At 29.5% G+C, this 14252-nt stretch overlaps 1 long non-coding RNA gene across 1 annotated transcript; it reads left to right on the top strand.

The window, feature by feature from the left end:
- The first annotated feature begins 13112 nt into the window (after nt 1-13112).
- On the top strand, nt 13113-13428 carry LOC129909055 (uncharacterized). The gene is made up of 2 exons (XR_008771395.1): nt 13113-13208; nt 13335-13428. It is a non-coding gene; the product is annotated as an uncharacterized LOC129909055 (long non-coding RNA).
- Nucleotides 13429-14252: the final 824 nt, after the last annotated feature.

Below are 14252 nucleotides of genomic sequence, written 5' to 3'. Positions count from 1 at the left end.
ACAAAAATCTGTTTTTGAGCGTGCGTAGAATACAAAAAGAATAGAAAAGTGTTTTGGGTTTAAAATATTGAAATCAACCATCTATTTGATGTAAGTTTATGGATACCCTTTGTAATGATTTACATTTACTAAGGTTAGGTGTCTAAGTGTCTACCCATATAGCATTTGTAATTTTTTTGTCATTCACTGATGCACTGATAATAAAATAACATTTATAATATTAAACAAAAAAAAAATGGACAAAAAGACCTCCATCGAAGTTGTAAAAAAATAAATCAACTAGTAAAAATAGTGCTTGAGTGATTGCTTAAGGCTTCTCAGATGTCCTTATCGGCTTACACAGCACAACTTCAGAGAATATTGTACATACACACATACTACAGAAGCGCCATATAATATTCGATTAATTTTTCAAAATCCACTTCTATTGCCATCCTCAAGCATCACTCTCTCTCAGAAATTGAAGGATCAACATTCTATCGTCTTCTCTGTGAGAAGGTCCAAAAGGAGCCAAAGTGTCAAATTGAATTTCAAATAATATAAAAAATAACTCATTTCAAAGCAACGACCCGCAAAAAAAAATTAAGGAAACGAATAGAATTGTATTGATGAATGATTCGACATTAATCCTTACTAATCCTTATGCGAGAGCCCTCGATAAGTTATAGGTACATGGTAAAGACGAATCAGTATCGAAATGAATTATTATGTATCCTCTCGTTTTCCTGAAGTGATACAAACGTACCTATTCGATGTCCCTCAGAGATCATCTTCGAATTCTAATACCCTCTCATAAAAGATGACGACTCACAAAAATGCTGATCATTTGATCTGGCGGCAGTATCAAATATTATATTGATTTTATTTTTTTTTTTCTTTTTGGTATTTTTTCATTCCCATCATATTTTTTTGTGATAATTTTTTTTTTGTTGTTGTTGCTTTGTTTTTTGTTGGATGACATCAAGTAAATTTATTGATCCGTCACTGATTGAGGTCCAGATTCGAAATCCCAATGGAAAAGAACCCACCAGACCGTACAACCGTGTACAAGAACTACAAATTTAAACGACTTGGATGGCAGTAGTGGAGGAGGTATACCAGGACGGGCCAGATTAAGCGACCGCACAATAAAATTGATCAAGTGACTTCATCTGTCACTTGACTGCTTGTAGATGATGGCACTTGATCATTGATTGACTTCTCCCTGACAAGTGTTGGTATTTATTATTATTATCATTATGAGTGGGCCAGAGAGGGGAATACCTTTTTGTTATGGTTGCTTGCTTTATCTGCTGAAAAGATGAGGAGCCTCATACCCATATCGGTTTGTGTCAAAAGAACTCTTTGCAAAGCTAAAAGATCTTCTTGTGATCACCGGCCAAGATTTTGGGTGCTCTTTTTTGTTGTGGCATTCGAATCACAAAAACCGACCAAGCCCATCTGACTGACTGAATGAGATGGAACATGTGGTGCTTCATTGGTGTTCCCAAAGACACACATTGGGAAACCAAACAAATGCTGAAGCAGTATAATTTTGACATACTTGGTGGTAGAATTAACACAACACACTCTGGCGCGGCCAGCAAGCGGTCGGTGATAATAATCGTCATTTTTTTTTTTTTTTTTCATCTTTCAAGACCGATCTTCCCAGGTTTTTGATTTGGGAATCTTTTGTGGTGTATATTTTTTTGTATAAGATGGTGAATAAACAAACATCCCCATGCGGTATTTTTTTGGACACATACCTACTTAACTTGAATGTTTCATTCTTTTTGATGTTTCATTGTTTCTTTGTATTATTTCTCTTGATAGTGAAAATATTAACCTTAGATAAGCTAATTTTACTTTGATCTTCAATGTCACTAAATAAAGGTAAGCAATAAGAAAAACCCTTTTCATGACGTGTAAAATTGTTGAAGGATAAAAAATATTGAAAAATACATTTTTGTTTCTCAATTTATAAGATATTTTGGAATAGAAGGTAGGTAATGGTTTTCGAGACCACTTTTAGTAATGATTGGCGGCTTATTATTTCCTTCAGAAGGATCCTTATGCGTTGATCAAATATGGTCACAGATTGTTTATGGATTTCGTTTGTTCCGTTTGGTCCATGAAGCTAACCGACCCGGTTAAAGAATGAGTTCTTAGCAACCGTCTAGCCGGGCCGGTTAGACGGTAAAATGGGCCTTTCTCTTCAATAGTTCAGCAATGCAATTTCTTAAGAATATAATAACGTCGTCGTACAGCAGTATAGTTATTCAAATTGAAATGTCGATAATATCGAATTTTCGTACTTGCAGCGAAAAACTTTTATAACTTTTGATTTTATGAATATGAAGTTCTCCAACTAAATTTCTCATAACAATTATAAGAAATTACCGAAAAAGTCCAAAAAGTTGGTCAATGATGCAAACTTTTGTGTAACTATTTGACACATTTTATTGAATTTTTTTTTTTTTCAAAATTTGGCTTGAAAATTGAAATCGTATTGGAAGTAGGAAATGTATAGCTGAAGTCGAAGGAATTTTTTTTTAAAGAATGATTGCATCTGAAAGCTTTGGAAAGTGTATCGAAAAGAAGTTAAATTTAGTTTCGGATAAATAACACAAGTTTTAATTTGCCAAAAAAAAATATTTTAAAGAAAATAATAACAATATAATGTACGAATGGGTCGCATATATTTGATGTTATGATAAAATTTGCTTATGATGTTAAAGTTTTTTATAGCATTAATAAAATAAAAATTTAAATTAATTTTTATTATTATTTTTATAAGAAGTGTAAAAAAAGCATTAAAAATTATTTCTTAATAAGCAAAACACCTTTTTAAATCGTTTTGATCTTCAAACTAAAATGCGATTTAATTTTTTTATAACAAAGAATTTTTTTTTTTAATTTTTTTAATTCCAAAAATTTTTCAAAAAAATATTTTGTATACTATTCTGAAGAAATAATTATTTGGCACATAAAATGAAATTTTCAAAAAAAAAACATCAACTCGTTTTCGAAAAAATTGATTTCTCTTGAAATTCTGGAAACTCTTTTTAAAAATTCAAAATTTTTTTTTTTTATTTTGACCCAACTTAACCATTAAGGTGACAAAGAGATCGGTTATGCTTATGAGAAATTCAGAAATCAAGAAAACGATTCTATGGCAGGTATCGTTAATATCGATTCAAAAAATATTTTTTTTATTTTTTTAACAAAATTGTTTGAGCCGTTTTTGAGAAAAACAATAAGCTTTTCCATTTTGGTCATATGGAAAGTATGTACCTTTAATTTTTTCCTAAAAAAAATACAAATTCCCTTCTAGGGAATCACCCAAAATCTTTAATTTTTTGAAGCAAATTGCTTCAGTAGTCTGGATGAGGCCGACTTTTTTAGCATTGTCCAACATCGTTATGTCTCTCCGGTTCGATTTTTTTTTTTACGAATCCTAAACTTGCCCTATAATGTATCTACATATGTTTATTGCAAGTAAAAAAACTGAAGTTCAAGAAAATTTAGAAAGAATCCTCTTGGAATAATTATTTAATAATTTACTTTTAATAATTTGGCCCAGAACTTTTTTTTTTACTTACATACATGAAGGAAAAAAACGCTACTTTAAATGTAAAAAAGTTTTAAAATTTTGTTTCAGGCTTAAGCTAATTGGAGTTCATCACACTTATTTCCAATAGTGAGATGTCCTGATAGCACTGGCAAAATCATTCCGTAAAATAGTTAACTCAAAGTGGATTTCGTTGATTATAAGTTTGTTCTTTTTCCTAGTTTACATATATAATCCAGAAGTTTCGTTGGAGTTCCTAACAAAATTCAGAGGTCTTAATTTATGTTTTTATCTTTTATCCTCACAGCTTGGCATTATTTGACTTACAAAAATCTGTTAGTACCAATTTTTCTTTTGGCTCTTGCTTTTGGTTGAATTGTTATAGCCTTTTCTTATTATTATTATTTTTTTTTAACTGATCTATTATTCAAAATCAGAAAATATCAGGGAGAGCTAAATGCCTTTTTGAAGTGGGTGCTTTTGTCACTATAAAGGGGAAAGAAAGCGGGTGTTAATGCGCTTTCATTAGAATTCATCTTCTCCGATTGCGAAGAAAATTCAACAAATTCACCAAAATTTTTCTGTTAGTAAATTGGTTAAGATATTTTTCCAACCAAGTTCCTAACTTGCTAGCCTTTTGTGGTAACACAATAAACCCATAAGCCTCTAAGTGGTCGGGTACTTCACCCGACAACCACTTTAACCTAACCTAACCTAACCTTGACTTTCAATTTTGGGATTGAACTTTTGGATAATTTAGCTATTATTTATGTTTGTCTTTGTAAGATGAAATCACCCTAGCTAAAATAATGTGAACGTTTATGAAACCTTTAGATTGTTTAAAATTCGATAAGCATTCTTTTCTGTGAATCATATGTGAATGCGGACAAGTAAATTAACAATGCACAAAAATGGTATAATGTATATTTAAAATGTCCAACTAGATCTAATCACGAAAAAACATATTCAAAGACAAAATGTGCTGATTTTATTCAATCTGCTCTAAAACCAATAACCCTTGATTCACTTAAAAAAATATACCTACAAAAGTTCGTTGAAAAAATTATAGACCTATTTATTTTTAGTGTGAACAAAATTTAAGGGAATCACCAAAAAACACAACTATCTAATTTAATTAGAAACTCAATATTATAGACAGACAGATACCGATAGACCTATTTAATTCCGGGAAGTCGACTGCTGGTCTTACCTCTCTTTACACGTCAGATACACATATTAATTACTTGTAATAATTTTCTTCTTAGATTGAAACAAAAAAAAACTACTTACAATCTTGTACATTCTTTGCGGTTTGTACTTTTCCGTACCAACCACATCGCATGACAACTCATCAAGATGCCTAATTATACAAAGTAACTTTCTACCTAATATCTTCCATCAATGCAACAAATAAAAAAAAAAAAAACTAAATAGAATTATTTCAAAACAAAAAAAATAATTATAACCCCGCATTGATAGCGTTGAATGAAAATTATTAATAAAAATAAAACTACGTCATCATCACCTACACAGATTACAATTTCGTCTCTGAGCGCCATTGCCTTTGTTTTGCTTTAAAAAAAGTGAGAAAAAAAATACAAAACTTATTTCGGTCGTGTCATCAATTTAATATTTTTATATGTTTCACTAATTAATCTGTTAATTAGTGAAACAAATAAAATTGTGTTGTATCCGTATTCCGTGGGGGAGTTTTGTTTTATAACGAATTGTATCAATTTATAGATAGAGATACATTTTTTCTTTTTTTTTTTCCATCATCCCACCACTTCTTATTGGAGGATATAAAAGTCACACGAAGAAAGATAAAATAAAACTCCTTGTTATATTTGATTTGGTTCTATTTATTGCTCCCAGACAACAAAGATACACATCTGATGAACACGACACACAAGAAATCAAAGAATTTAAAGTGATAATCCGATAAGAATCCTTTTGTTCATCAAGAACATCCTATATCAGGAGCAGGAGCACAGGTACCTCTCTTCTTGTGTATGCTTGGTGCGTCTTCGGTCGTCGGTCACATCGTACCTCTATTAAACAAGTGTCCTTTTAACCATGTTGAAGTGAGATTTTTTGTGCATACACAAATTCTTTTGTCGTCTGATATATCTGTATCTATTGAGGAAGACTCTAAAGCTACTGAAGCCGAGTGCCTATCTATAAAGGTAGCAGCATCACCATCCGAAATTAGGATTCAAATCATTTAACATTATATTATACCTATACAATACACCACCTCGGAAGAAATGTAGGCCATAATTCTCTCATTTAACATAACACAATAAAGAAGTTTTTGTGCTATGACCGCGCCTTGTAAGCAGTGTTGTCAGGCAGTTATGAAATATCCTAAAAAAATATTAAAAAAAAAAAAATTATGAAAACCTAGAAAATATCAATTTATTTGTTGTAATAGGTAGTTTAATTCAATTACAATTACAAACATAATTAAGTAAACTACTCAAAACAAAATAGGGTCCACCAAAGATTATCAGTGCTTTGAACAACGATTTACTATACATTAGGGTGTGTCAAAATGCTAAATTATATAATTTTCAAATGTAATAGCTTTTAAAAGTTGCATTACTTATCAAAAATAAATTCTACGTTTACAATTTTCATTTTAAATCATATCTTTGGCTCGCTAAAAAAATATAGGAAGAATCGAAGAAATTTGAATTTTTAGAGATTTTTGAAATATATGTTTTTTTAATTGCGCCGTTTGAATACAAAAACAAATATATTAAATATATATCTTTATAAGAAAAAACGTTTAAGCTTATATATGTTGGAATTGAACACTTAATTAAGAAGCTGCGAAATAATATGCGAAGGAAAAAAAAACATTTTTTCATATAAAATCGTTTTTTTCCTAACAACTTCAACCGATTTTTTTTACATATTATTAAACCTTAGACCCTAATAAAGCTTTTGACCACTATTAAATTGCAAAATAAAAGTACTTTTTTTCGGCCATACAAAAGAGACACACCCTACTATACATGCACAATGCATTGATTCACTTTGACAATGTTAAGGTTAACCAATTAAGTATAATTTTAAAGCAAATTTCAAAATATTTTTCGGATGAGTATAGTTTATTTTTATGATATTTTATCAGAAAATTTTACTTTTTTTAATCATAGAGTTAACTTTAAATTTTAAGTCAAAAACATGAACACAAAAAATTCAATACAGGTACCTACGACTCATAAAAATGGCAGCTCCCTTTAAAAAAATCTATATAAAATTTATATTATACTGCCTTAACAGATGGATTGATTTATCTCCAATTTTGACACAGATTATTGCTATGCAATTCGGAAAGTTGTTTTATTTTATTTTTAAGAAAGTGTCCCTTCCATACAAAATGTGGCATTGCAATTTTAATGAAAACGGTTTTAACGATTTTGATTAAACTTTGCACACATAATATTTAAGACTATTTTATGTAGGTACATTGTTAAAAATTAAAAAAGAAAAAAATAATTTGGAACTAGGACTTTTTCGATAAAAATAGTTTTTATATATGTATGTATGTATGCACATTTCTACTTTTTTTTTGTCAAAGTTTAACACATTTTTTAATTAATTTACAATTCAACCTTATTTCAATACAGAAAACATTAAATGGGGTTGGGGTCGAAATTCTGTATGGGCCAAAATTCGGATTCCAAAATTCTGTATTCCGAAATTCTGTATTTTAAAATTCTGTATTTTAAAATTCTGTACCTTAATTGAAAATTCTGTATTCTAAAATTCTGTAAAAACAAAATTCTGGATTTTAAAAATTCTGTATTCTAAAATTCTGTAAATGATAAAAGAAAAATTGTTTTGATAATGAAAAAAAGTGCGCACTTTTTTTCATTATCAAAACAATTTTAGCCAAGAATCTTCATTATGTACATATTTCATCAAATTGTTTTTTGTTTTTTTTGTATTTGTTTTTTTTTTTGTAAGGTAAGGGTTTATTTCTCTTTTTTTGTAAGGTCTTTTATTGCCATTTGTTGACTCAAAACTGAAATATTGAAGTAGAACAGAAACTCATATTCCCTAATTTTTCCATTGCGTAGACTGTCACATAAGGTTTTATGTAGAACATAAATCCTTAAGTTTCGTTTTAGCAAACTGCTCTTATACACTGTTATACTTAATTTGTAAATTGAATATAAATTGTTCAACAGACAAGATAAAAATGTATAAGTCTGGAATATACATAATTCCAAAAAGCAGAATAATGGATTTGAAGAATTTTGAAAACAGAATTTTGGATTTACAGAATTTTTAAATACAGAATAATAGAAAAGCAGAATAATGGAATTATGTTAATACAGAATTTTGGTCATAAAGAATTTTGGAATGCAGAATAACGACATGTTCCCCATTAAATGTACCTAATCAAAAGTATCAAAAGAGAAAAAAATGTATTTAACATTAATTCTTAAGCACCTAAAATATAATTTAATTTTGGTAAAAATTTAAATTAAATTTTTGTCTTCTTTTTTTTTAATTTCAAAAATATTAAATTTAAATCAAACTGTAGTTTAAATCAAAGTTGAAATAAAATTTTGGTGTAGGGTTTAAGGGTTACCTTAACTTGAAAAATACCTATAAAATTATTTTGTTAAAAAAAAAAACATTGCATTTGGTTACCCTAGAAAAAGGGTAACCAAATTAATATTAAAAATTATCTGAATTTGTACTAATTTGAAGGCATTTAGTGTGTATTCAAAATAAAATGTATGAATAACTAACAAAATTTGATCATCGATAAAATGTTACTTTACATGATTCGCGAAACACACATATTAGAGGTAATAATATCACCATTATTATATTTATGATGAATATATTTTCAAATTTGTATCATTTGAGATGAGAGTGTTTATTGTTTTTTTTTCTATGAGAGCTAAAAAAAATAAACATAAAAGTGTTAACTTAAAAGGTCACTGTGGCGTATGAGTAACTTATTTTTTAAGGAAAAGTTTAAAGCAATTTTTTCTATTTCTTTGTTGACAAGTTGGACTTTGTGGACCATTCCGTTACTATTTTTTATTTAGTGAAATGTATAGGTACCAGAGTTGTTTTGTAAAATAATGTACCTACTCTTGTGAATCTTTGATTTAAAATAGGGGATCGAGTCCTTCCTCAATATTGAAGTACTTCAGTACTTCACCAATTGGAGGGTAAAATTTCCCACTGACTACGTGTGCAATTCCGACAAAATTGACGAAATTTGAAAGGCAATATTTTGGTTTTGAGTTCAAGTTACCATAAAGAAATTATATTATCTTAACTGTCGAAACATATTTTTTTTTTTTTTCAAAAACTACTACTACTAAAAAATCGGGTAGTTTTTGACAAGGTTATTGGACATAATTACTCTCTAATGAATTTTAACATTGAAAGCTTTTGAATTCTAAGAAACTTAAATCATAATATCATCAAGTATGTGCGACGAAGTCGTGATAATAGTTCTTATTTAAAAACTTAATGCTCACATACGCCTGTGAGAATATTATAAAAAGAAGGCCACCTACTTTTCAACATCAAAGGTGTTTAAAAATTAATAATTGTAAAAGAATGAAAACTAATGCGATGAAATGATGAAAATAAAAACCCACGGAACTGGTTACCATAAAATTATATTACATATTAATTTTTTTTAGAAAAGTCTTAAGTGAAGCTATCATGACTGATAGCCAGGATTTTCCATTCTTTACCTTACAATCTGTTTATCAGGACTACCCAGAGCATTAATGCATGGTAACACTGTTTATGACATTCAAAAGGATGCGCAGCCATACAAAGTACCTAGGCAAGGAGAGGGGCCGAACTCAAACAAGAAGATAATAGGAATGAAATGTGGAATCCACATAAACCGCGACAGCAACGCCTTTATATTCAAAATACTCATCGTCGTCGGTCTTCGTCGTTGTTATACATAGGGAATCCATAGAAATCTTCTTCAATAAGAAAATAAATGAATGGACGAACGGACATGGACCCACAAAAAAAAAACAAAAAAAAAAAAAACTGATGAAAAAAATGTATATAAACAAATCGCAAAAGGATTCAACATTTTGGAGGCGCTGCTTGTGGCGCTATCTCATTTGATCTAATTTAAGCCAAACGTACGGTCACAAGCCGGATTAATGTTTCGCTGGGATTGGATTGGTATTTGGCCCGTTTCCGGCCTGACGAAGGTCTATAATGAGAGAGAGAGTCCCTATAATATCGGAGGAGCGGAGTGTGCAACATGCCAACGTAATGTGTAAGCACGCTAACTAGATTGGAACTTTGGAAGAAGACCCATCATGGTGATGATGCTTCGGTCTTTTTTAAAATTGTTCGTTGTTTTTTTTTTTTTTGTATTTTTTGATCCCCCACGACACTCTGTAGGCCTGATCGGTATACATAAGTTGGTGTCATCCTTTTTTGGAGGTTTGTGCTGGTATCGCGTCAGTCTCGCGCTTGATGTCGGGCATTGATTTGAAATTTTGTTTTTTTTTGCATATAAGAAAAAAAAAAATTGAAGTTTTATTTTTCGTTTCAAAAAATAAGGAAAAAGAGCTGTGATCAAACGAAAACGAAGCAGAACATGAATGAACTCTGTCGTTTTTGTGGTTTTTGTGGTCACCATTTGATCTGTGTGTTAACATATGCTTAGCGTTTAGCGATAAGCAAAAGCCCATCCTCGTTAGTGAAGGATTTCTCGTCGTATTTCTTTCTATCTTCTTTTTTTAATTTCAAATCAAATAAAAGAAATTCCGAAAAAGAACTGAAGAACATTTTCGATTTTTTCATTGTTTTGCAAACAAACAAGATATACAAAAAAAAAAAAAAAACTGCATCAAGGAATTTGTTTTGTTGGTTGTTTTTTTTTTTTTAAATTCTTTTGGTCTCGCGTTGGACCTTAAGTCTGTGACACCTTCGGTGTAGTTTTACCACTGTTTTTGGGATGTAGAAGTGATTTTATGCTGATATTGATGAAAGCGGCAATCGTTGATTTTGCTTCCCTTTCATTTTGGGGAATAAGGTAATTCAATATGTCTATACATTTATTTCTGTGTATAGGAGATGGTAATTTAGAATTTTGTCTGGTATTTGCTTTGAAGTTTACCATATAGGTACCTAGTGAAATAAATTAATTGAAAAGTTTTTTTTTTCAAATATGCTTCCATGTTAGATACTTTTAAGTTTCCGAACTCCTTTGAATTAATTTTAAATTTTTTTTGAAAATATCTTAGAAAATGAAAAGTATCTGCACAAAGCAAAACATAGAAATGAATAAAGCTTAAAGAGACCTTTCATCTTATATCTCAATCGATGAATTTGGAGGAAAATTTTTTAAAACGCATTTTGTTTGGAAATAGTAGTGATTTTTTTTTTTGAAAATCTGAAAAAAAAAAAATTGTAAATTTTTTACCTAATGCATAGGCCTTTTCACTGTGAACGCATACCTGTCAAACAATACTTATTTCGAAACTTTGGTCCGAAGATATCTACATCTGATTGCGAATGTGAGGAAAAATTTGTTTCGATGCAAATAACTCAGCAACCTGAACTGCAAGAAGCTTTTGTTTTTCAATTATTAATGGAGCTTAAAGAGACCTTTTATTTGATGTGTTAATCGATGAATTTGGAGAAAATATACTGAAGGTTATATATGCTTCAAAGCAGAATTTTTAACCTTGCTCCATTCACTCTTGAACTCAGTTTGTTAATATTCTGAGGACCATTTTCATTTCTAAGGCTTTCGGAAACCAGTACTGGACGAAGTTAATGATGCCCAGATACAAATACTTGACTCATTCTTAGACTAAACATTTACCTATATCAACAAATTGGAATTTTGATAACGTCCCAGGAAAAAGAAAAAAATTTTGGTAATGAAAATTCATATAGATAACGCTTTATCCTGTGAAAATAAACTGAAGTGGACATTATTTTTTTTAGGCATGGTCTGGTCAGTGCTAAAATGAACTGTACACTAAAATTAGCCATAATAATTTATCTAAGCTTAAATAATACTCGGTTTTGGTTGTGAAAAATTGTACAGAACTTGTACAAAATTGTGGCATATTTTTAAGCTACTTATTGCATAGATTTTATCGTGGGCCTTGGCATGGGGACCAAATCGAGAAATTTCGTAACGAAAAAACCTAACACCTACACCTAGCGTGTATGGTACGACTGTACGAAGCCTGCATGGATCGAGACGAGCGAGAACAACACCTGTGAGAGATCGTTTGCCGACACCGGCCACCAGTGAGGGAAGTGCCGTAATCTCGATTTAATTTTAACATGGTTCTCATTATTTTTGTTGTGTAAGTGTCGTACCTACATACATACATACATACATATATGACTGATGCATATTTTTAAACGTGAAATAATAAGCTTCAATGATATATAATTTATTATAAGTTGTTAAATAAAAAAAATGGACCAAATCGAAACGAAAGAAAAAAAGTTTTTTTTTAAATATTTTTAATGAAAATTGATTGCATTATAAAAATTTCAGCTTTTTTTCTAGATGCCGTACATACTTGATTGAAGTCAATATTGAAACCTTAATTAATAAGCTTTCAGATGATTTAAAATTTATTTAAGGTTATCATGTAAAAATATTGACAAAATGAATGTAAAGAAAAAAAGTTCATTTTTTTCGTTTTTTTTTCATGAAAAATGTTTGATTTAAAGACATCATTTTTTTTTTTACAAAACATATAGGCTTAAGTTACGGTTTTATTCTTTAGAAGAAATATAAGGTTTATTCAAAGTATAATTTTTGCCGTGATAACGTCTTATAAATGATAATGAACCATGGCAGCCAACACAAAAAAGTGACGCCATTTTCTAACGTTACACTCTCGCACTTTCGCAGTTCGGCAAAAAATTTCAATTAAAAATTAAAAATAAACTATTAGAGATACAAAAATCTTCTATAGCTTATTTGAAAGATAATAACCTAAAACTTAATCCAAATGAAGGATTTTTAAAAATTCCATCATTTAATAGGGTAAACAGGGGTAAAACGGAAAGATGAAATTTGAGCTAAAATCTAAACACAAAGTCGTAGAGAATTGATTTTTTTTGCTATAGATAGATGAGTTTAATTTAAAAATAACTGCATTTAAGAAAAAATTATAAAACTAATCTATAACGTTTTGTTTGAACGTTGCACACGTGTTGGGGCTATGACAAAATGATGATTTTGGGTAAAGGACATTTTTTTGACAATTCTAAAGAAGCCAGGTGAAAGATGAGGGGAAAAAAAATTAGGCGTCTAATATGGATTTTTTTCCAACACTTTGCGTTTCGAAATATGAATTTTTGAAAAACACCTTGTCTTTTAATGGTATTTTTGTTTAATTTGTGATTTTTAGCTTTTTTTTGGAGTGTTCAAAAAAAGTGTTCAAAGTTATAGGACATGTAGGTTTTTTGGTTTAGTGAGTTTTGACTGAATAACGGAAGAAACAAGTTTAAAAAAACACGTTTTTTGCCCGTTTTTAACCGATTTTCATCGTTTTTTCTACTTTCAGGAATAAAGTATATGGAGTAATGATAGACCATGACTACAACTATATGTGTGCGAAGTTTCAATCATTTTCGTAAACACAATTTTGAGATAACGGTAAAATAAAGTTGTAGAATTCAACAGGTTATAACTTTTGACAAAGAGCAGTTAGAAATTTTATTAAACTTTTATGAGCATCCTAAAACAATTACCTTTCATTTGGTATATCACACATAACGGTAGACTAACTACAAGCTACACCATGTTAAATCAAGAAACTTGCGAAAAACCTCAAAACACAGTGGAGAATCAGATATCTCATAGACCTGATCGATGTATGTATATATATTGAGCTAAGACAATAAGCTTTCAGATGGTATAAAATTTTTTATAGGTTGAAAAAAAAATGTAATTAATGAGAATGAGAAGATAAAATTTCATGTTTTTTTTGCTTTTTTTGATGAAAATGATTGTTCAATAAATTATTTTTATACTTTTTGCGCATTGTAAAAATGGCTTTATTCTTAAAAAGAAATACTTGGCTTTTAAAATGCACATTTTTTTTTGTAAGCTTTTAAAATAAAAAAATTAATATAATGAGAAAATAAAAAAAGGTATTTTTTTTTTAGCTTTTTCTTGTAAATTATGATTGTTTGAAAAAAGTAAACGCTTCAATTGACTCATTTTAAACAAAACCACACAACCTGTTTCCTGACGACGTTATAACGTAAAATCATCGTCCGTAAACCGGCTTTACAGAAAACCTCTTTTTTTGTATATTTTCGCATTGAGAAATGCTAGTTAAAAATAAATTTTAATTATTTCTTTTCGCTTTTTTTATAATTATGTATTGAGCTTAAAAAATTATAAATTATGACGTTATAACGTAAAACTATCGTTCGTACACCTATTTTACTGACATTTTGTTTTTCTTTGATATTAATTGTAACTTAACTAATCTCAAAGAAAAATAAATGAATTAATATCAAAGAAAAAAAAAAACAATGTACTGAAAAAATAAAAAATAAATAAATAATTATATACCTAATTGCATTTGCATAAGCTGATAAATAAATAATATTTTGCAATAGCTTTACCACGTCAATCCCCGAGTGCCATAATTTTTTGTTTTCAGATTATGCACTTCATAAAGATGGCATT

This window comes from Episyrphus balteatus, chromosome 2, assembly GCF_945859705.1.
Source record: "Episyrphus balteatus chromosome 2, idEpiBalt1.1, whole genome shotgun sequence".
In the NCBI taxonomy this organism is placed as follows: Eukaryota; Metazoa; Arthropoda; class Insecta; order Diptera; family Syrphidae; genus Episyrphus; species Episyrphus balteatus.
Note: the sequence above shows the minus strand (reverse complement) of the source record. Positions and strands in the feature narration are given on the sequence as shown.